General features: G+C 51.3%; 4 non-coding genes across 4 annotated transcripts; 2 read left to right on the top strand and 2 right to left on the bottom strand.

Annotated features, from left to right (window-relative positions):
* Nucleotides 1-7,932: 7,932 nt before the first annotated feature.
* LOC128626979 (U1 spliceosomal RNA) lies at nt 7,933-8,096 on the bottom strand. The gene has a single exon (XR_008391089.1). It is a non-coding gene; the product is annotated as a U1 spliceosomal RNA (small nuclear RNA).
* Nucleotides 8,097-14,008: 5,912 nt separating this feature from the next.
* On the top strand, nt 14,009-14,172 carry LOC128626978 (U1 spliceosomal RNA). Its single transcript, XR_008391088.1, has one exon. It is a non-coding gene; the product is annotated as a U1 spliceosomal RNA (small nuclear RNA).
* Nucleotides 14,173-17,650: 3,478 nt separating this feature from the next.
* TRNAY-GUA (transfer RNA tyrosine (anticodon GUA)) lies at nt 17,651-17,740 on the bottom strand. Its single transcript is given in 2 exon segments — nt 17,651-17,686; nt 17,704-17,740. It is a non-coding gene; the product is annotated as a tRNA-Tyr (tRNA).
* Nucleotides 17,741-21,363: 3,623 nt separating this feature from the next.
* LOC128626980 (U1 spliceosomal RNA) lies at nt 21,364-21,528 on the top strand. Its single transcript, XR_008391090.1, has one exon. It is a non-coding gene; the product is annotated as a U1 spliceosomal RNA (small nuclear RNA).
* Nucleotides 21,529-22,651: the final 1,123 nt, after the last annotated feature.

Genomic DNA, 22,651 nt, shown 5'->3' with positions numbered 1-22,651 from the left:
ACCAACAGTGAAGGGAAGGACACAGGGACTCAGATCAATGGCTTAGAGCAGAAGGAAGAAATAAACATTCAACCGGAACAGAGTGAAGAAACAATTCAAAAAAAAATGAGGAGAGGCTTAGGAACCTCCAGGACAGCTTGAAACATCCCTACATCCGAGTCACAGGGGTGCCAGAAGGAGAAGAGGAAGAGCACGAAATGGAAAACTAATTAGAAAACGGAATGGAGGAGAACTTCCCCAAGCCGGCTAGGGAAATAGACTTCCAGGAAGTCCAGGACACTCAGAGTCCCAAAGAAGTTGGACCCAAGGAGGCACACACCAAGGCACATCAGAATTACATTATCCAAGCTGAAAGATAGGGAGAGAATCTTAAAAGCATGGAGAGGAGAGGAGAGTTACCTACAAAGAATTTCCCATAGGACTGTCAGCTGATCTCTCAGAAGAAACCTGGCAGGCAAGAAGGGGCTGGAAAGAAGTATTTGAAGTCTTGAAAGGCAAGGACCTACACCCAAGATTACTCTCCCCAGCAGGGCCACCATTTAGAGTGGGGGAGCAGATAAAGTGCTTCCCGGATAAGGTCAAGTTGAAGGAGTTCATCATCCTCAAACCCTTACTATATGAAATGTTAAAGGGACTTAATCTAAAGAAAAGAAGATGATCAAAACCATGAACAGTGAAACGACAATGAACTCACAACTGTCGACAGCTGAACCAAAAAAAAAACAAACAAACAAGCAATGAGAACAAAAACAAATCAAGCAAACAACTACAACAGGAACAGAGACACAGAAATGGAGATGACATGGACGGTTATCAGTGGGAAGGAGTAGAGGGAGAATGGGGGAAAGGTACCGGGGATTAGGAGCGTAAATAGTAGATACAACACAGACGGGGTGGGGGGGCATTAGGAACAGTATGGGAAATGGAGAAGCCAGAGAACCTATAGGGACAACCCATGGACACGAACTAAGGGGGTGGGAGAGGCGGGTGCAGGGCGGAGGAGAGTAAAGGGGAGAAAAAAATGGGACAACTGTAATTCCGTAATCAATAAAATGTATTGTTTTAAAAGAGAGGGAAATGTTTAGATAAGCTTGGCGTGGTGTGTATTTAGCGAGCCCCTGTTGGTTTCCAGTGCTCAGTTTTTGTTCTTTTGAAAGAAGGTTATAAACTACCAAGGGTTTTGTTCCGGATCACGAAGCGGTTGGTTGGCCAGCTACAGCCTGTGAACCAGGAATGGCGTTTCCGTTTTTAAAGGGTTACTTAAATTACAAAAAGAAGACAACCGTTTCATTGCATGTGATAATTATATGAAATTCGAATTCAATCTACAAGTAAGATGGTATTGTAACAGAGCCAAACTCATGCATTATGCTTTGTGATTGCTTTTGCAAAGTCCAATAGTTGAGAGAAACCAGGTGTCTCTCAGAGTCTGAAAGGTTTCCTGTTCAGCCCTTGACGGGAAAAGTTTGCCGACTCCTCGTGTACATCGCTGTCAACCTCTGATTTCTGGCTTTTATGCTTTCTCAGATCTTTTGTGAAGTGCGTTCTTTATGTTCAGTTTCGCCTCCCAGGAGAGGGAATGTAGCAGTTCCTGGGGACATCTGTGGTTGTCACGGCCGGAGGCCGGGGGCAGGGGTAGAGGCCAGGGGTGCTGCTGAGCGTCCTGCAGCGCACGGACACCGCGCACGCGAAGGGCTCAAACGGTCCAAAATAGCAGGGCGGCTGAGGTTGCGAAATCCTGCTCTGTGTGAGGTTTCTTAAGGAATTTGTAAGTCTGAACAGGTCCCGTTTTGGTCCCAGAACCCACCTAAACTATTCCGAAAAGACTAGGTATTAGTTACATTCACAGCGAGATGGTTTGACACAACTTTGGATTTCATCTGTTGTAACTGGCACGTGTGCTGTCACATCATTGAAATGTTGTCGTAACGGAAACCTAGTCAGGTCACATTTCGGACTTTTTATGAACGACGTATGAATGTACGACAAGGGCAGTAAGAAAAACAAAGTGATGACACTGGCCGGGGGTGTGAAGTGAGCCCCCGTGGGCAAGGCGTGGGCCGGTGCGCGCTCCTCTGCAAGGCAGTCTGGCCGCGTGTCCCAGTGCAGGGTGCGCACCTTGTGACTAGGAGTCGGCCTGAGGAACATACCTTTAAGACCACGTGTCACTGTCTGTTGATTTACTGCCAAAAAGAATTGTTAAATGTGCACGTTCACTTAGTTTCAGACGTTCAGATAGTGCTAAGAAAAATGCAAAGAATTCCTGGCTGCTTTTCACCCAGATTTCCCCAAATGTTCAGATGATCACATTCGCTTTGTCCTTCCTGTTCACGGACAGAGAGAGAGAGAGAGAGAGACACACACACACACACATCTAGATGCACCTCATTTTGTCTTAAGTCATTGAGTGAGTTGCAGGTACGATGCCTCTTCACTGTTAAACACTTTGGTGTGAATCTCCTAAAAGCAAATAATTCTTTAAAGTTGTCACTACAGTGATCATAAGGATCAGAAAGTTAACACTGATCCATCGCTTATCTCATCCACAGGCCTTTATCTGTTGTCCCAGTGAGGTCCTTAACAGCAAAAGGCTGTTCCAGATAATGCGTTGCATTCGGTGGACGTCTTTTAAGACTCCTCTGATCCGGAAGAGTCCCCGAGTCTGTGCATTGCACAGCACCGGACACCGCTAAAAGCGTAGACCCGCCCAATGCCCCTCAGTTTGGGTTTGTCTCCTTCTCGGGTTTAGGGTCCGCACTTTTGGCAGAAACAGCACAAGAACAGCGATGCCCGCGTCTTCTCACCGCATTATGTGACGAGGCACAGGCCGTTTATAACTTTGATCATTTGGCTCAAGTGATGTCTGCAGGCTTCTCAGTGGCGAGTTACCGTTTTACGCTTTGGAATTCAGGAGTGTTCTTAATCGCGTAACTGTCTCATCACTCAGTCACCAACTGTCCACCGTGGCAGCCGCTGGCCTCGTGTGGCCATCGGACGCTTGAAACGTGGGCAGTGCCACTGAGGAACGGAGCTTGAATTTACTTTCGATGAACAGAAATTTAAATTGTATGTAGCTGCACACAGCTTATGGCGGCGGCGTTGGCATTTTAGCACCTATCGATGATTTTTGCCTGAATGAGATATTGTCGTGATGGTTGCCTGATGGCAGTTTTCCAGTTCCGTCATTCATTATACATTTTGGTGGACTTTCTCCTCGAAGGGAGATGTTTTCCCGACCTGACTGGGTGGGGCTCAGTTGGTTGGGCGTTGTCCCCAAATCAAAAGGTGGTCAGTTTGATTCCCAGTCGGGGCCGCAGGCCAGGGTTGCGGGCCGGCGCGCAGGAGACAACCGACCACTCCACGTTTCTCTCCCTCTCTCTTTCCCTCCCTCCCCGTCTCTCACGGAGCAAAATAAATATATATTTTTCAATTGGGGGGGGGAGAGGTTTTCCTTCACCCCCGTTTATATATGATGCCATCTGCATATTCAGGTAAGTCAAAAAAGTAGGTTTACACTTCTTACGGAAAATACTACAGTAATTACAAATATCGACACCAAAGAATATAAAGTGTTTTGCACACCCACGGCCGTAAACCTCCTTTTGCCCGACCCCCGCGCCTACATTCGTCTTTACACGTCCCTAAATTTGGATGCCGGTTCACGTGTTTTACAAACGGGAACTTGGGTACGAATTTGATAGAATCCTTTTGTACGTAACCTGAACTGTTTTTGGAAAAACTGCTGTAAGTCTGTGCCGATACGTGGGTCAGTGGCTAACGGGAAGTGAGGAGAGCCCGTGTCACGGTCAGAAAGGACGTTCGGTAGTTTGACTTGGACACCGAGGGCCTGTTTTCTCCCTCGTGGAAACGTGCCAGATCGAAACAGGCGTATGGGTCTAGATGGAAATTTACGGAAGAATCTAGTAGTGTGTGGAAAACAGCGTATGTGAAACAGATAATGTAACTTTATGTCTTTGAACCTTTGTTATAATAATTAAGTAGCTGTTTCCAGAATTCTTACGTCTTAACGAATGAAGGGTTATGCGATTTCTGGTACTTTGTATTTTGGACAAGGCTCTTCCAAACGCTGGCTGAACTCCGTGGTTGACCGTCTCCCTTCCTTTGCAGGGTAACCTGCAGTTGCTGCAGAACTGCCTGGCGGTGTTAAATGGAGACACCTAGGCCACGCTCCACCCTCGGTTTAAAAAGGGCTGCCTTCCTTCGGACTTTACTTCTGTTTTCTTGATGATGTTAGGCATTTACTCTTTCACCAGAAGCAAAAGCAGCGGCTGACAAAAGTGCATCTCCTGTCCTGTCTGAGAAGCGGCGGGGCGCTGCCGGCCGCGGGCGCCGCCGCACTCCTGCACCTGCTGCTCCCCCACGGGGCGGTCGCTGTCGCCGTCGCCGCTCCTGCGCGCCTCCTTTCCGAAAGCCCAAAGTTCAGTCTTTTTTAAAGTAGCCTCTGTAACTGTATATTTTATGAATAGTCTTCCTCATGGCTGCCAATCTTATTTACCCTTAAGTGATTTCTGAAGTTTAACCCTTTCCGATATATTCTTCCAACAAGATAAAGATTGCCATTTCCTTTTGTTTGTTCGTGTATCCCGGTAAAGCATCTTAATCGGACTTATTTTTAATTAATGAATATTTCTTAGAAATTTTGGGACAGACTTTATGTAATCTTTCTAAGTATGATTTCTGAAGAGGAGCAAATGCATTAGTATGTTTGCCTTAAACTTGTAGACTAAACCAACTATTGTCGAATAAACCGTGATAACAGTGATGGTTTTTAACTCTGTGTCATCGTATCACTCCAAAATCTGGATTGGCGATAATAAATCCACTCCTGCGTCATGATTGACAGAGCAGGTGTTAGTTTTTTTGGTATGTCCTTTAAAAGTGACAAGTTGAACCGAGTTCACCAATCCCTTCAGAAAAGAATGAACTGCTGCTGTGCTTTTAGCCCTTCATAGAAGATGGAATTGGGCAGAGGCAGGATAGAGACGACAGCTGGTTTTTTTCTTTTCAAGATTGTATTTTTTTGAGAGAGAGGGAGAGCAACAGCTACCGGTTGCCATGTGCACACCGCCGACCCCTAACGGGGGGGGGGGGGGGGGGGGCAGCCCAGACGTGCGCCCTGAACTGGGAGTCGAATCGGCAAACTTTTGGTTTGTGGGAGGACGCCCAATCCACTGAGCCACACGAGTCGGGGCAGGACAGCTCTAATTTTTAAAATACAGGAGCGGACGACGCGGTCTGTCTCGGTTTCCTGGATTCCACCCTCAGCGTGGCCAGAGAGCCATGTGACCTCTGCCGCTGAGCCCTTGGGTAGTCGTGCCGGCCTACAGGTCAGTGTGTGGAGAGAGAAGTCTGCTGTGGGAATAGCACTTACCTGTGAGTGAACGTTATGTCGTGCCTATTTGAAAACCAGGTTGAGAGGTTGGATTTTTTTTTTTTCCCCCAATGTCCTTTTTAAGACTTTATGTTTAGAGAGAGGGGAAGGGAGGGAGAAAGAGGGAGAGAAACGTCGACGTGAAAGAGAAACACCCATCGGTTGATCTAGGCACCCCAACCGGGCACCTTGGCCTGCAACCCAGGCATGTGCCCTGACAGGGAATGGGGACAGACAGACACCTTTCACTTCACGGGACGGCACCCGACCAAAGCCACGGCGGTCAGGGCGCCACAGTCTTTTCCTTTCTTAAGTTTTCTCCCCTTTGGAAGCCACAGGCGTTTTGGGTTGGTCACCCTTCGTAGTTTGCATACATCTTCCCAAGCCATCCCGAAGAAGGCCTGGCCCAGGTCCCGAGGCTAGTCCGGATGATTCGGGTCTTCCCCCACGGCCTCACTGCCGTGCCGGTTAATGTTGCGGTCCTTACCTGATGTTCTCCAATGCCGTTTGAGCTGTTGAGTTTTCTGTCGACAGAGATCTCTGTGTTTTGTCCTTTGCGTCACCTTCACTGGTGAAAATATGCCCATGCAATGCTTACCAAGTGAGTGGATGTGAGACGGAGAACCCCAGCTTCTGGGTTCGGTGGGGTTCCTTCACCACAGGGTGCCCTTGTGGCCTCAAGCAGGTTCTCTTGACCTCTTTCTGCTTCAGTTTCTCTACTATAAAGGACATACTGACCTACCTCACAGGGGTGTTGTGAGGATTAATAAATGTTGATACAGTGCTTTGGAAATGTGAAGGGGCTCTGTAATTGCTAAGAAATTGCAAGTACAGGGCAGAAACCTGTACATGTCCATCAGTTCATCTGTCTGTGCCAAGGTGGCCTGGGGGGGGGGAGGTAGAGCGGGACGATGCATCCCTTGGCCCCTTACACTTGTAGAGCACTGGTTGGAGTGGGGGGTAGACTGGAAGTGGCAGTGTTGGGGCAGGGAGAGGAGGGTTGCTTAATATATGAATGCGTTGACTGCCGCACTTGGCAAGGGTCTTCTCACAAACAAATCCTATAACTTAGGTAAAGAATACGTCACTCCCTCGAGGACATTACTTAGGAAAGATTCTACTTTGCATCTTCAGAACAAACTTCGGTATCCCATAGCTCACTGCTCGTTTGGCCCCGATAAACGTAGCCAGTCTGGGGGAGTCCATAGTTGGGTGGGAACCAGGGGAATGGGCGATGAGGAGCTTTTCTAAATTTAAAATTGTATTTATCTTTAGAGGGGAAGGAAAGGAGAGAGGGAGAGAAATATCAGTGGATGCTTGCCTCTCCTGCGGCCCCTGCTGGGAAATGGCCTGCAACCCAGGCTTGTGCCCTGACTGGGAAACGAAGGGCGGTGGTTTAGTTCGCAAGCGGACCCCACTCACTCCACTGAGCTACACCAGCCAGGCCAGAGGAGCTTTTCTTCTATTATCATTATTTATTTACTTTTTTTTTTAAGAGGAAGGGAAAAGGAGGGAAAGAGAAACACCCATTGGTTGCCTCTTGCAGGAGGGCCCACGACCCGAGCATGTGCCCTGACCGGGATCGAACCAGCAACTCATCGCTTTGCAGTAGACGCTCAAGCAAGTGAACCACGCTGGCCAGGGCGATGTGGGGCTTGTGTTGAGTGGAGGATGGCAAAACAAAGGGACTCAGACCTGTACCGTAGACCAGTGAGGCTCAAAGACTGGCACCACCTAGTTTGGAAAAGCTTAAAGGGTTGGTTGCTTTTTCGTCACTCGAGGATCCAGTCCCAGTCTGGGCATGTGTGCCCTGACGGGGAATGGAACCTGCGACTTTTTGGTACGATCCAACCAAGGGAGCCACACTGGCCATGGCTATTCTTAATGTTTCCCAGTAAAGCCAACCAAGTCGAGCTTAAACTGGTCCTTACTTAGAGCGGTGGTGCACTACGCAGAAAATAAAAGGGGAGAAGGGACAGGGACAAGGGCTTACAAGGAAAAGGGTTGTGGGACAACACGGAAGCGACTGGAGACCCGTCAAGCAGCGAGCGCAGTTTCAGTCGAATCTTACATTAAGCTGCCTGGGGGCAGAGAGGTCATTAGCGCCCACCCGCACCAGGTGAAATGAATTTTCATACTGCTCTCAGTCCTGGCCTGGTCGACCCACCCCCAACCAGCAGCCCTTCTTCGTTTATGGGGGAACGCCCCACAACTTGGGGCACAAGGGAGCGCGGAATACCTCCTATGCTCCTTTTCCCCTACTCACTTACCAAGGGAGACTTGAGAACCCTACGATGAAGATGCGAGTGCTTTGGTGAGTACAAATGCAGACTCAGACTGCAGGCACAAGTTAACCACCAAGGGACCTCACTCGCACAATGACAGTAAACAACCCCGCCGAAACTTGACCGACCGCTAACACGCCCCTTACTGAAGCAAAACACCCACCTCCCACCTCCAGTAGACAAAGGCAACCACGACACACGGTGCCTGGTTCATTCCGTAGTAAACTCCGACGTCTGACATTACAACCTAAATGCCAGGGGAGAGCGCGAACGCAGTCCCCCACTACCACAAATTATGCAGTCGAGTTTCCCACATTTGGGGAAATCGCAGGGGTCAGCACATCCGGAGTGCAATGGATAAGCCTCGCCCTGGGAAAACCACCTTCGTGATCATGGTATCTCCCCTGCCAGGTAAGTATGAGTTGCTTCACCCGCCTCCCCGCGAACCCTCACGTTCGCCTCCCTTTTCACCCAAGGTAACTTTTCTCATGCCGCCTCCGCACCCTCGCCGCCAGAGCGTCTCCCATCCCAAACTTGCCCATCGCGAGAACAACCTCGGCGGCGTTTGCGTCTCGGGACGAGAGACGTGGAGTTGCAGGCGGAGAACGACCGGCAGCCTCTGCGCACGTGCTCATCTGCATACGCGAGACACGCGCACGCGCGCACGCCACGCACGCCCCCCCCCCCCCATCGTGACCTTCCCCGCGCGGTATCTTACGTTATGCCCCGGGCCTGTCGCAGGCGGGTGGCCGCAGGGCGACGACTGCCTGCTCCAGAGGATGTGATCTCGCGGCACGGGGAGCCCAGCGGTCGTGGCCCCACCGAGGCAGTGGCCCTGGGGTCCGGCTCTCGCCAACTTTTAAAAGCGAACGGGACGCCTAACAGCGTGTCAATTAAATACCGAAATCAGAGTTTCGTCACCAGTTTAACACAACACTGTTTTAATCCTCATTCAAGGTCTTTCAGATCACTGTACTAACCTCATCTCGCAGCAGTGAAAGGAAAACTTGAACAGGAGGGCCGGTCAAGGCTCCATTCACGGGCTAGACTTGTGGGCCCCAGAGGGGTGTTCCTTGCCTTTGAAAATCGAATGAACAGAAATGTCACACTTCCGTCCTGGGGGGGTTAGGTTGCCTCTTTCAGGCCTCCCGGGTTTATCTTTTTCTTCCATTCTGGAGTCTTTCTTGAGCTCGAGTGGAGGTTAGCATGGTGCTTCCTCCCCACATGTGAGCAACAGGATTGAACTGTGGTGTGTTCCCGAATGGTCAGTGCAATGGAGCAAAGCAAGGCAAGAGGCAGGCCTAGAGGGCCAGGGAAGGTTCCGGCCGCGCAAAGACCCCGGGACACGTATGGTGTCATCCTTTTTGATTGTCGGTTGTTTCAGAACGTGTCCTTTCTTCCTGTGTATTTCAGAGAGGAAGGACCGCAGGAGGCTAGCTGCGGGGAGCAGGGACCCAGACTCCCTCCTTCCCCGCAAGACCCCGCGAGAGGAAGTCATCACGCTGAGCCTGAGCAAGACGGGTGAAATGTCTGGCTAAGGGGAAAGCCCTCCTATTTCCTTCCCGACCCGGGGTGCAGGTGGGAGCGGAGGATGCAGCAGCGCGCGTGTACTTTGGAGGTCAAGATGGTTGGGGGGAGGGGGCGCGGGGGGGGAGGGAGTGCTGTGCGGGAAGAAGACCTGTCAGTCTAGCGTGGGGAACACACGAGATGGGGGGGGGGGGGCTACCCTCCCCGAGCGCGCGGAAGTTTGGTCTGGGAGATAGAGACCGAGGAAAGGGGGAGAGGAGACGTTTCTTTGACGCACCTCAGGGACTCGGTGGCCTCAGGTCAGGGGCTCCTGAGACCTTTCTGGCCCTGAAAGCCACGTGGCCGATGGTGGCGCAGGCCATACCCGCGGACCCCAGGAAGGAGCCTGAAGCCAGACTGCAGATGGGGAACAAGCTAAGCCACCTGGCTGATTGTGCGGCAGCTGCCTGCGGTTTCGGGGGGGGGGGGCGGGGGGGCGGTATTTTTAAGTGGGAGAAGGAATTCTGGGCGCAGCCTTGGACTGATGTGTCGGAGGGTGGCTGGGTTTTCCTCTGGGTGTTCTGGAGGGAGTGGGCTTTCAGGCAGGAGCTTACCATCCCCTCCAGAAACTTCTGCCTCCGGAGCTTGCCTATGGGTGACGGTGGGCTGCTGAACCCCACTTTTGTTCGGTAACATTTCCCCAAACCACAGGATTCTCTTACCTAACCCCAATACGATGATAAAAATCAAGAAATTAACACTGATGCAATATTACTATTATTTACACTACAGACATTATTCAGCTTTCTACCATTCTTTTTGAATGTTTACGATTGGTTTTATAGAGGGGAAGGAAGGGACAGGGGAGAGAGAAAGAGATGGATTTTGTTTTCCACTTATTTATGCATTCATTGGATAATTCCTGTATGTGCCCTGGCCGGGGATTCAAACCCACAACCTTGGCGCATCTGAGCTACCCAGCCAGGGGGACATTCTTCAGTTTTTATCAGTTGTCCCTATGATGCCCTTTACAGCAATGGAAAATTTAAAACCACATGTTGTATTCAGTCGTCATGTCTCTCTCTTAAATTTTGTTCCACAACTTCACAGTTTGAATCCTTTTTTTTTTTTTTTTTTTTTTTAGAGTGAGGGGAAGGGAAGGAGAAAGAGGGACAGTAGCATCAATGTGTGGTTGCCTCTGGTGCTCCTGCAACTGGGGACCTGGCCCGTAACCCAGGCGCGTGCCCTGACGCTTTGGTTTGGAGGCCCCGCTCAATCTACTGAACTACACCGGCCAGGGTTCCTCATGCCGCTTTAACCTACTTTAACCCAAACTAGTTCCCAGGGCGTTCTTTGTAGGCATTTTTGAAGAATAGAGGCTAGTTATTTTGTAGAAATAGCCTTCAGTTTGGGGGTTGTCCTGTGTTTCTCCATAATCACATTCAGTTATGCATATTTGAAACGAAGACCAGCTGCATGATTTTGTGACTGTTAGGGGTTGACTTGTGTCTCTCCAAAAAACAAACAAACAAAAAAAAAGTTGAATTTCTAACCCCTGGTACCTACAAACGTGACCTAACTTGGAAAGAGGATCTTTGCAGATACAATCAAGTTTAAGGTGAGGTTGTCGGAGTGGATCCTGATTGCAATGTGACTGTCATCCTCATAAGAAGAAAGTGCCACGTGAAGAAAGGGACTTTCGGGGAGAACGCCACGTGATGACAGAAGCAGAGCTTGGAGCGATGCAACCACAAGCCAGGGACCGGCTGTCACCATTAGAAAGTCAGAAGCGGCAAGGAAGGATTCTACCCCAGAGCCTTAGCGGGAGCTCGGTCCTGCCCAACAGCCTTGATTCTGGATTTCTAGCTTCCAGAACTGTGAGAGAATAAAATACCTGTCGTTTTCAGCTACCCAGTTTTTGGTAGCAGCATACCTTAGACATACTGTGGGTTCCATTCCAGGAACAAAGCAAGTATCACAAAAAGCGAGTCATAATCTTTGTGCTGGTGGATGGTCTTGCCTTCTCTATTTTTTTTTTTTAGGGTGATTTTATTTATTCATTTTTTAGAGAGCGGGAAAGAGAAGGACAGAGAGGGAGAGAAATATCAATGTGCGGTTGCCTCTCGTGCGCCCCCTGCTGGGAACTGCCCTGCAACCCAGGCACGTGCCCTGACTGGGAATCGAGTGGGGGCTGTTTGGTTGGCAGGCGCCCCCCCCCCCCCCCCCCCCTCAATCCACTGAGCTACACCAGCCAGGGCTGCCTTCTCTATTTTTAAAACTCGCAACACCTGTGAAGCACAGTAAACCGAGGTGCAATAACATGAGGAATGTCTGTACTTGGATAGCCCTAGAAAGATAATAGAGCACCCTTCTCTGGGCATCACATTTTGGCGCTGTGCATTAAGTCTTGTCTGTTCAATTACTGGTGGTGGTAACACTGACTACTTGGTTAATGTGCTGTATCAGTTATCCATCGCTGTGCAACAGACTGACATAAAACTTCAGTTATTTAAAATAATGGCCATTCGCACTGACTGGTGTAGCTCGGTGTGTTGGGCGTCGTCCTGCAAACCGCGAGGTCACCGGTTCAGTTCCCAGTCAGGGCACATGCCTGGGTGGCCGGCCAGGTGCAAGGTGCCAGGGTGTGCGAGAGGCAGCCCATTGGTGTTTCTCTCACGTGTCGATGTTTCTCTCCCACCCTTCCCCTCTCTGAAAGTAAATAACTAAAATCTTTAAAATAATGACCATTCTATTTGCTCACAATCCTTTAGATCAGCAGTTTTGGCTGGGCTCAGCTGGGCAGTTCTTCAGGTCTCCAGTGGGATCACTCACACTGCTGCCGTCGGCTTGCAGTCACTTGGGGCCTGGTCAGTCTAAGGGGCCTCGGCTGCCATGGACCTCATCTCCATCAACAGGCTAACCCAGGCTTGCTCCAGCGGGCTCCGGCAGGCCAACCTTGACTTCTTCTCAGGGTGGTCGCAGGACAGCAAGGGAGAGCAAGCCCCAATGACAAAATGCTGTTCAACCTTCTGCTTGCATCAGGTCTCCTAGTAATGTTCCATCAGCCAAAGCAAGTCCAGAGTCACTCTGGGCGGGTGCTGCAGCGGCACACGTGGTGGGTGCACGTGGAGCCAGCCCGGCAACCTTCTGCCGCTGGAGGCGTTTACCAGGTGTGCCCTGTGTAATTAACCAGTCAGCAATCTGTGTGCGGATAATGTGTAAGTCATTCAGCTCCTTATCAAACTTTGGCGCAGTAGCTTTTAACCAATTCTTGACTTTCTAATTCCATCATTCATTGTACATTTATTAGTTGGCGGTGTACGGTATGGAGGAACTTTCCCTCCTTCCCTTATGTACAATTAATATGAACTCGTGGTTGTAATTCAGTTCTTTATAATCCATAACGGTTTTTATTTCTTTTGCTATCCAAATGCTGTCAGATTGGGCCCATGAAAGCCCCTTGAAGTTTAGCTACCTTTTGCGATGTTCATTCAATTTTTGGAGCATTTCCTTATTTTCTGGCCCAAGATGTTCCGGGCTCATCCAGGGAAGGTGTCTCCTTGAAAATTGTCTATTTCTCCAAAGAGCCTGGTTCTTTTTATTGGGGAATGGCATTTAGAAAGGAAGAACAGGGCACCGGGTATGCTTATTGTTACTGGGTGTCTTCACTTCTAGGCCCCTTCAGCGGCTAGAGCTAGGAATTACATGTACTTCTTACACATACGTATACCTATGAAAAATAATGAGCAGGGCCCTACCGATATCTCCGATTCCAGTTTCCAACTTAACACCTCGTGCTTCCTCCTTGCCCTCCCATTGCATACTTGTGAATCCCAACATCCATCTGCTCGTTAAATCAATCCTGCAGTACGCACAGCACTATCAGAATTGTTATAGTCGTGTGGCTATGAAGAACGACCCCAGGACGGGACAGTCCAGTACTTGTTGGCAGTTCTCATCCTTAGACTTGAAGAGGCTTGCTTATGGTCAACGTACTTGCTGTGAGTCATTTTGATTGTTTTGTTTTTGGATTTTTTGTTTTTTCTATTTTCACATTTTTCCTGGACGAAGAGTAGCATACTGCATATATTAGGTGCATTCACTTTTCCCCCTTAGCAACAGTCAATGAGTCATACCTAGAGAAACCTAGAGGTCAAGCAAGCCTGCTCTAACCTCCTCCAGACCACAAAGGCAGCCCAAGAAAAAGTAAACATCCATGCCTGGTGTGGGACTAGAAAGGTCGCGGGTTCATTCCGGGTCTTGGCACGTGCCTGGGTTGCAGGCCAGGTCCCCAGTTAGGGAAGTGTGAGAGGCAATCGATGGGTGTTTCTCTCCCTCTCTAAAAATAAAAATAAAATCATAGAAAGAAGACAAACGATAAGCCCCAAACTTTGATTTTTCCACTGGGAAAAAATTTAGAAAAAAGGCGGTGAGAAAGATGGCACTCCTCAACCTATCTTTGAGTTGCAAAGTAACGTTTACTTTAACTGGAAGAGCCACAACAGCTCTCCAGAGCCCGGCTCCCAGTGGGGCACCGGACCTCGACGGGGCGTCACGCCGAGGGCGTGGCGTATGCAGATGAGCAGCGGCGCAGAGGCTGCCGGTCGCACTCCGCCTGCGCCTCCGCATCCCGCATCCCGGGACGCAAACGCTGCGGAGGTTGTTCTCGCCCTGGGCAAGTTTGGAATGGGGGACGCCCAGGAGGCCAGGAGCGGGGACGACGCGGGGGGGCGGGGGGGGGCGGCGGCGGCGTGGTGAGGAAAGTCACCGCGGGTGCAAAGGGAGGCGAGCGTGAGGGTTCGCGGGGAGACGGGTGGAACAACTCATACTTACCTGGCAGGGGAGATACCATGATCACGAAGGTGGTTTTCCCAGGGCGAGGCTTATCCATTGCACTCCGGATGTGCTGACCCCTGCGATTTCCCCAAATGTGGGAAACTCGACTGCATAATTTGTGGTAGTGGGGGACTGCGTTCGCGCTCTCCCCTGGCTTTCCAGTGTTTGAATGTTAGAGTCAGCCTTACTTCTCTTGCTGTTTGTCATCGGGCGGCTGGCATGCGCCTTTCTGCCTGGTTCTTGCAGCAGAAATGCAAGTTTGATTCGCCAGGGGAGGCGAGGGGAGGCTCAACGTTTGTGGCCACTACAGTTCTTGATTGTTGGTCGCTTTTTTTCGGACGGGCAGTTGGACGAGATCATCAGTGCCCGCAACTTGAGTAGCGAGGTTTTGAAGTCTGTGTGGTTCACGCCGCTTGAGAATCACCGAGTGTTGATGCGGGCAAAATGCAGTAAGGACTAAGGTTCTTACAACCTGCTTCAAGTAGCTCCGGCTGGTGTAGCTCAGTGGACTGAGCCTGCGGGGTTGGGAACCAGAGGGGTTGTGGTTCCATTCCCAGTCAGGGCATGCGCCTGCCTTGCGGGCCAGGTTCTCTCTCAGTGGGGGCTGTGTGAGAGGCAACTACATATTGATGTTTCTCTTCTGCTCTTTCTCCTTCCCTTCCCCTCTTTTAGAAAAGAAAGAAAAGGACAGAAAGAAGATATTTAATTTTTTTTTCAAGTAGTCACAAGACCAGGAAAGAGAAAAGGGAAGTCGTTGCTATACACAGCAAAGCTTGGGCAACGCTGATTTTTGACATACGGTGTCCGTTTCAGCTTTCCATCTAATTTTACCCACGGGAGTGTGAGTTCCACGCGACCAGGGATTCTTGGCTGTTCTGTTGACCGCTCCCTAGTGCAGGGCTATGCTTAGCGAATTAATTTCTTGATCTCAGGCTCTAAGAAAGAAAAAGAAAATGTTTCCAGCAAGTTCCCAGGTTTTCCCTGTGGGGGACGGTGAAGGCTGGCGTCATAGCCAAGGTTCAATGCTGCACAAAGCCCCCATTTGACTGCTTGCATCTTGCATCTGCAAGGCGAATCAAGCCAGCAGCTGACACAGCCAGAACCTACGCAGGTGGGTGAGAATGAAATAGCCGCAAACTCCAGCTGTATGCGCTGGAACTTTTGCAGAAGACTCATGTATCAGATAGCCTGGGAACGGAACAACCTGTGCCTGCAGCGTCTCCCTCCCTGAGTTTGCAGAGAACGTCCTTCCGTTCTATCTAACCAACCCCTAATAAGGGGAAGATAAACACGGAGACCCATGCTCAAGGCTCATTGTCTCTCCGTCAGAGGACAGTGTCCCACCTGGTCCCCACTTTTCCTTAAACTGTCTGTGTCGTGTCTTTCCTAATCTCCCGTCGCCCCCACTCCGCACTGGTAGCGGCACTCCCTCTTGAATCCAGATCAGATTAGTAACACTGGTCCTTCCTGCAGAGAAGTTATGGAATTGGGAACACTCTCTTGTTCAGCTTCATCAGTAATGTCTCTAAACACCATTTGCTTGAACCCCTAAGTAAAAGCTATATACGGTCCCTAAACTCGGGGAGAGGATCCTCTAGTCCGCAGAATGAGGACTCCCACCTAGCCTCCCCCTCCGCCTCTTCTCCCTGTTGGAGAATGTGGTCATCGTACAGACGTGAGAAAAAGGCAGACCAAGGGAAAGGACCTCCTTTTTTCTTACATACCTGCGCCTTCTGTTCACCCATTGCTTCACCTTGGGTCAAGCTGTAGCGCAGTCAAAACTTCCCTTTTACCCTCTTAGGGTCTCCAATGGGGCCTGGGAATTAAAAAGGACCTAAAACACATTAACGGGAGAAAAACATACAGATTTTTACATGAACGTGGGAGCCCCCCATGGGAAAATGACAACGCAAAGAACTGCGGCTAGGCAGGTTTCCAAAGAGTCCTGGTTTCTTTTATTGGAGAACAGTATTCAGAGACCGACCAAGATCCAGTCCTTAGTGTTTATTGGCATTGGTGTGTCATTGCTTTTAGACCCTGTATCTATTTTATTCAGTGGATTATAACCCATTGTCATTAACTCGATTTGGCCAGCGGGAACCCTTTTCAACCGGCTCTTGTGTTCTGGACATGACCCCATCGGTCACTGTACGTTTCTTTGCTTTTTAGCACAGCTACATGTTCCAGGCTCAGCCCCCATTTTCCCCTGGCCTCCCCCCCCGCCCCCTCCCCCCTCCCGGGGGCTGATGTGCCTGCCCCTCGACCCTCCTGCCCACAATGGCCTAAGCTCCCTTTGTGGCCCAGTGAGGCTTATGGGGAAGCGATGAAGAAACGATATCAGGCTAGCTGGGGAGACCACTCCCAGGGCTTCATGAGGCACTCTGGCCAGTCTGGGGGCTTAGCTCCCCTCCTCTTGCCCACTCACCCGGACTCCTTTGGTAGAGTCTGCTGGTTCCTGAAGTATAGGTCAAAGTTCTGTGGCTTCCTGAAGAGGTACTGGAGTCCGAGATGGAGAGGTAGAAAACACCGGTGTCCGGGTTGGACTTCTCCTTGCCCCAGCTCCATGTATTTTACAAACCTGGGCCCACCATCCCAAGACCACTCACTCAACCAGCGCAAGTCTCACTTAGAAGCAGCACAAGCCATACTAAAATGTGTGTGCGACCCTCTGACTGGAAGGCAGGCACCTCTGCACCTTTGAGGTTGAGGGGCGGTGCCTCGGAGGCTCCCTGCTACTCTCAGCTACACCCCAGACAGGAAGAGTCGGCCATGCCCAGGCAACACACTCGTGAATGCTGGGCACCAACCGCTCCCCCCCCCCCCGCGCCCCACACCACACCCCCGCCCCGCCCCATTTCGCGCGCCCCTCCTCCCCCAGAACCCAAGGTGGGTTAGGTTCCCAAAGATTCCACACCTCCACATCCCCCGGGGGCCACATCCAGTGAAGGTCTAAGGTTCTGTCTTTGGCCCTGTCCACTGGTCTCCGCAGATAGTGACATTGGAGGCTGGGGGCTCTCTGTAGCTGCAGAGCAATAGAATCTTCCTGAGGGTCCCCTGTCAGACCGCAATGGTATGGCCTTGCGAACCCATGGAGACCACAAGGCTCGGACTCAGCGCGTCTTAACAGTGGGACAGCAGCAGGGAAGGCTGAGACTGCCGGGGCGGGGACCGGGAGCAGCCTGCCAGGAAAGGAAGACGTGTGGAGAAACGCAGCTTCCAGTTTGAGAGGCAGAACCAGAATCCACTGTGGCTGTGGCCTCAGGGGTCAGGGCAAGGCACACGCCGGGCAGCCGAAGCTTCAGAGAGCCACCCTCCCACTGCGGTTCCACTGTCGGTCCTTTCTGGCGTGCGCTCCAACTTCACTTCGAACCACCTCCGGAGTTTCCTCCCCTCGGCGGGGAAGAGAGCAAGGACCACTCACTCCCTGGCCTTCTCTGTATCCACGCTCCCTCACCCACAGCCCTTTACTTCCTGGGTGGCCTCTCTGGTTAGACCTCCGGATCCTTCCCTTCAGGCCCAGACGATTTAGCCTTGAGGGCCCAGAGCTGAAGTTAGACATCTGGTCAGAACCCACAGGCCTGGGCGCTAGGCGGGGGTGCCTTTCCTCCTGGAGGAAAAAAGGTCAGGCACCTCCTTCGAGCCGGAATCGAACCAGCGACCTAAGGATGTCCACACAGACGTAGCCTACAGTCCTCCGCTCTACCAGCTGAGCTATCGAAGGGCGCACGCTGCCGGGGCTGGGTCATCACTTTTTCCTGCGATCACGACGACGGGCTCCAAGACGCTGGAGCGGCGCCCGAAGTCTAACCAGCCTTGGGATTGACCCTTTGAAGAGCGCCCCTCCCGTGCCTGCACCGCTCCCTTTCCTGGCTGACAGAGCGAATCCTGGGGGGGGGGGGGGGGGGGGGGGGCTCCGCCCCTCAACTACGATTTTTTGGGACGCCTGGGCCCGGGCCCTCACCTGTTGCCTCAAGTTCCCCTCCCTGTGTGCCTTTCTACCGGGGAATGGGGGGGGGGGCGGGTGTAGGGGGGACGACAGCGATCCGCGGCCAGAAAGCCGGTAGGAATGCGTGGGGACAGGAGGGGGGCGGCGTTGGGGAAAGGGCTGCGTGGGGCGGGTGGCGGAGGACTCCCACAGGAAAGGAGGAGAACTCAGCGGAACCTGGCACCGGTAGGCGGATGTTAGCCGCCAAGCCATCTGCTGGTTTTTTAAGTGCCTTTAGATCAAATTGATCCTTACGCCCCAAATGCATAAGCCAACATCATCTTCCCCGGATCATGCAAGTCTCCTGATTGATCTCCCTATTTGGTCCCTGCCACCCTCGCAGCCAGCGCGTTTTATTTTGTGGGGGTGGGGGTGGGGGTGGGGGTGGGGGTGGGGTGGGATGCGGTGTGTGTCAGCTCAAGCCATTCCTGTGCTCAAAACCTTCTGGTTCGCTCAGATTTAAATAGCCTTACAACGGTCTACAAGGTCATCATGACCTTGCCCTCACCCAATCACTTCTCTGACTTAATTTTGTGCAACTCTTTTTTTAAGTTTGCTCCAGACACATGGCCTGCGTGCTATTCTCCAAACACAGCCTTACCTGGGCTTTTGCTCCTGCTGATCTTAACGCTAAGGATGCCCTTCCCCCACAAACCCCCCCCCCCCCCCCCCGTGACCAACTGTCTCTCTCTCACCTTCTTCAGGTGTCTTGCTCACATGGCACCATCTCTCTCTCTCTCTCATTTTTTAAGACTGTGCATTTTTATTGTTGTTCAGGTACAATTGTCTCCATCCGCCCCCCCCCCCCCATCACTCTCCCGGGCCCCACCCACCCCCACCTCCCGCCCTCAATCCTACCCGGCCCCATTTGGCTTTGGGTAGCTTTGTCCATGGGTCCTTTATGGCTGTTCCTTGACGACCCTTCCCCCTGATTTCCCCCATTATCTCCCTCCCCTCTGGTTACTGTCAGTTTGTTATTTATCTCAATGTCTCTGGTACTATTTTGCTCGCTTGCTTGTTCTGTTGATTAGGTTCCACGTATAGTCGAGATCATATGGTATTTGTCTTTCACTGCGTGGCTGATTTCACTTAGCATAATGCTCTCCAGATCCATCCATGCTGTCGTGAAGGGTAGGAGCTCCTTCTTTCTTTCTGCTGCTTAGTGTTCCACTGTGTAAACGTACCAGTTTTTTGATCCACTCATTTACCCATGAGCACTTAGGTTGCTTCCAGCACTTGGCTATTGAAAATTGTGCTGCTATGAACATTGAGGTGCATAGGTTCTTTTGAATCGGTGTTCCAGCATTCTTAGGGTATAATCCCAGCAGTGGGATTGCTGGGTCAAAGGCAATTCCATTTTTAGTTTTCTTTTTAAATTACAATCTATTTTATTTTATTTATTTATTTTATTTTATTATTTTATTTATCCTTAGAGGGGAAGGGAGGGACAGAGGGAGAGAAATATCAAGGTATGGTTGCCTCTCGTGCTCCCCTGCCGGGAACTGGCCTGCAACCCAGGCATGTGCCCCGACTGGGAATCAAACTGGGATCCTCTGGTTCGCAGGCCCACGCTCAACCCACTGAGCTACACCAGCCAGGGCCATTTTTAGTTTTTTGAGGAAATTCCATACTGTTTTCCACAGTGGCTGGACCAGTCTGCATTCCCACCAAACGGTGGACTAGGGTTCCCTTTCCTCCACAATCTCAACATGGCACCTTCTCAATGTGGCCTCTTCTGACCACCCAGTTTAACACAGCCACCTGCCCCTTACTGCAGCTCCTGATCCCCTTTCCCTCCTTGTCGTCCGTTTGTTCCATCGCTCTTGGCACTTAACACACTAATTTACCTAACGTGTCCACTGTCGATTTTCTCCCACCCCACTCCAAGAGGGCTTTTTGTTCTCAAATTCCTGAACAGTATCTGTCACAGTGTGTGCACCCAATACACAACTGTTGACTGGAGAAATTCTCAGTGTCGTGAAAGAGGAGATCAGAATATAAAATAAGGGGCCAGCCAGCGTTCACCCAGGGGGAGTGCAGTCATCTTACCTGATCACAAAACAGAATTCCTTAAGTTGCCAACTGTAGAATTCCCAGCATATAGCGCCCCACCCAAAGCGCTTCCCACACCAAGAGAGTTGACCAGCCTCCAGCATGGCTCCCAGAAGCATCAGGTCCTGTCCCTAGGAAGGACCTCCTATCCCATTAAATACCTGCCTGAGAAAGTCCTAGAGGTATATACTCCTTTGAAATGTAACGGGGGAAGGACAGAGCCTGTCCCCAGTCTCTGGGAGGACAGAATCCTAACTTCAGTCACTGCTTGCCACAAACACGGCTGGCCTAACTGCCTTTCCTCGGACCAACCCTTGTAGTTTTTCACTTCTCTGACTCTACTGAGCTCTCCCCCAGCCCCCATTCTCCCTTTAGAGACGCCTCAATCACCCCTGCACTAGTCGGAATGGAGCTCGGCTCTTCCCACCCTGTCGGTAGTTACTGGGAAAAAATCTGTTTCACCCCTCACTACTGTTTGCGGTGCTCATCTTTGGCAGAGTCCAAGTCAGAAAGGACCGGGGGTCACGCTGGGGCCACCATGTTTTTGCGCGTGCTGGGGCGGAAGGGCGCCTGATCCTGACCACTGGGTTTCCCGGGAGACACCCCCACCCCCCACCCCCCACGCCTGGCTGCGGTTGAAGGGGACCGCTCAACGCTTCCACCTGGTTTTCTTTCTACAAAATGTAGAATCCTGGTGTACTAGGTTAGGCTGCCACATATTCCGAAGCACGGTGTGTCACTTTGACCCAGAAAGACCCCGTAAACAAACCTTACCACGATTTCTTATTAAGCCACTTAGCACTTTAATGTCAGCCGGCTAAAAGGCCTTTCCTGACTTCGTGAGTTCCAACAGACGAGGACAAAAATGGGACGAAATTATCTTTTGCTGCCCCGAAGGTGGGGCCGTTAGGTGCTGGGCGCGGCGGGGGGAGGGGCGAGGCGGCGAGGCGGCGAGATCCGGTCCTTTCCGGCCCGGGAGCCGAGGCTTCCCAGCCATCGGCTCACAACTCGCCGGCGGCCGAAAAGAAGGCAGGGCATCCGGGACATCAAGACGAGGGCGTGGCGTATGCAGATGAGCAGGAGCGCAGAGGCTGCCGGTCCTTCCCCGCCAGTGCCTGCACGTCCCGCCGCCCCCACGAGAAGCAAAGGGCGCCGAGGTTGTTTTCGCCACGGGCGAGGTTAGGAGCGACGGACGTTCAGGCAGCGAGGGTGCGGGGCGGGGGGCGGGGCGGCGTGGTGAGGAAAGTCACCGCGGGTGCAAAGGGAGGCGAGCGTGAGGGTTCGCGGGGAGACGGGTGGAACAACTCATACTTACCTGGCAGGGGAGATACCATGATCACGAAGGTGGTTTTCCCAGGGCGAGGCTTATCCATTGCACTCCGGATGTGCTGACCCCTGCGATTTCCCCCAAATGTGGGAAACTCGACTGCATAATTTGTGGTAGTGGGGGACTGCGTTCGCGCTCTCCCCTGGTTTGACTGTGTCACAAGAGCAGAACTTCGTGCCTTTTCGCTGCTAAGTGTTGTCAGTATTGTAGCCTCTTATTTTCTCTTGCTTCTTCTTTTTATTTTTTCCTCCTTCTTCTTTTTCCTAGTAACATGCTTTTTATTTCACTCTCCCTTCTGTGTCCGCGTAAGGCGTATTATGTATGGGTGAGGGGGGCCGGGGCCTCTTCCCGCTAATACTGGTCCTTCTGCGTTTTTCACTGTGCTTTTTCACTTAAAATGTCTCTTTGTAGCTGTAAGCAGTTACCAAGCCTTGTAAAAGGAGAGAGAAAGAGATAGGGCCTCCCTACTGCGTTTACCCCCAAGTGTATGCTTCTCTTCCCCGAAACAGCTGCGCGTCCAATGTTAGGTAGGGGTTGAGTGCCTGGATGGCATGCTAGTTTTAGCTTGGCATTTAAGATCCAGAAGCCGGCTCTTTTGCGTGTTAAGAGGTATATAATATACGTGGGCGCAGATGGGTTTTTTTCTATGTCTTAGTTCGTGATATAGAAAACATAGGGGAAGGGTGAGAAAAACACTCATGTGTGAAGAACACATCGCGTCCTTCAGTTGCTTCTGGCAGGGACTTTGCTCCGGACGATGCCCGACACATACTGAGCCACACCAGCCAGGGCCCTACTTCATTATGCCTGTGGTTGTGGACCCTGAGATATTTGGGGTCTTTTTTTTTCCCCCTACAGTATTTTTTCCAATGTGTTTTACATGTCTTACTAATGTCTATGTACTATTACACTTGCCCCAATTTTTCCCCTTTTGCCCCCACCATTCCCCCCACTCAGTCCCCACATGCACATATGTTCTTGGACTTACACCTTTCATCTTCTTTCAACCAGTCCCCACCACCCCCTCCTTTCTTACAGCTGTCAGCCTGTTCTATATGTCTATGCTCATTAGTTTATTTTGTTCATTACGTTCCATTTGTGAGATCGTGTGACATTTGTCTTTCATTGACTGATGTGCTTCACTTAGCATAATAGTCTCCGGTTCCACCCGTGCCATCACAAATGGCAAGATACTCCTTCCCCCTCTGCACTCTCAAGGGGAGGGGGGAGAGAGGAGAGAAACATCAACTTTCGCTTGCCCCTCACCT

The sequence above is a fragment of the Artibeus jamaicensis genome, unplaced genomic scaffold, assembly GCF_021234435.1.
Source record: "Artibeus jamaicensis isolate MK-2021 breed Jamaican fruit bat unplaced genomic scaffold, CSHL_Jam_final contig_2638, whole genome shotgun sequence".
NCBI lineage: Eukaryota > Metazoa > Chordata > Mammalia > Chiroptera > Phyllostomidae > Artibeus > Artibeus jamaicensis.
Note: the sequence above shows the minus strand (reverse complement) of the source record. Positions and strands in the feature narration are given on the sequence as shown.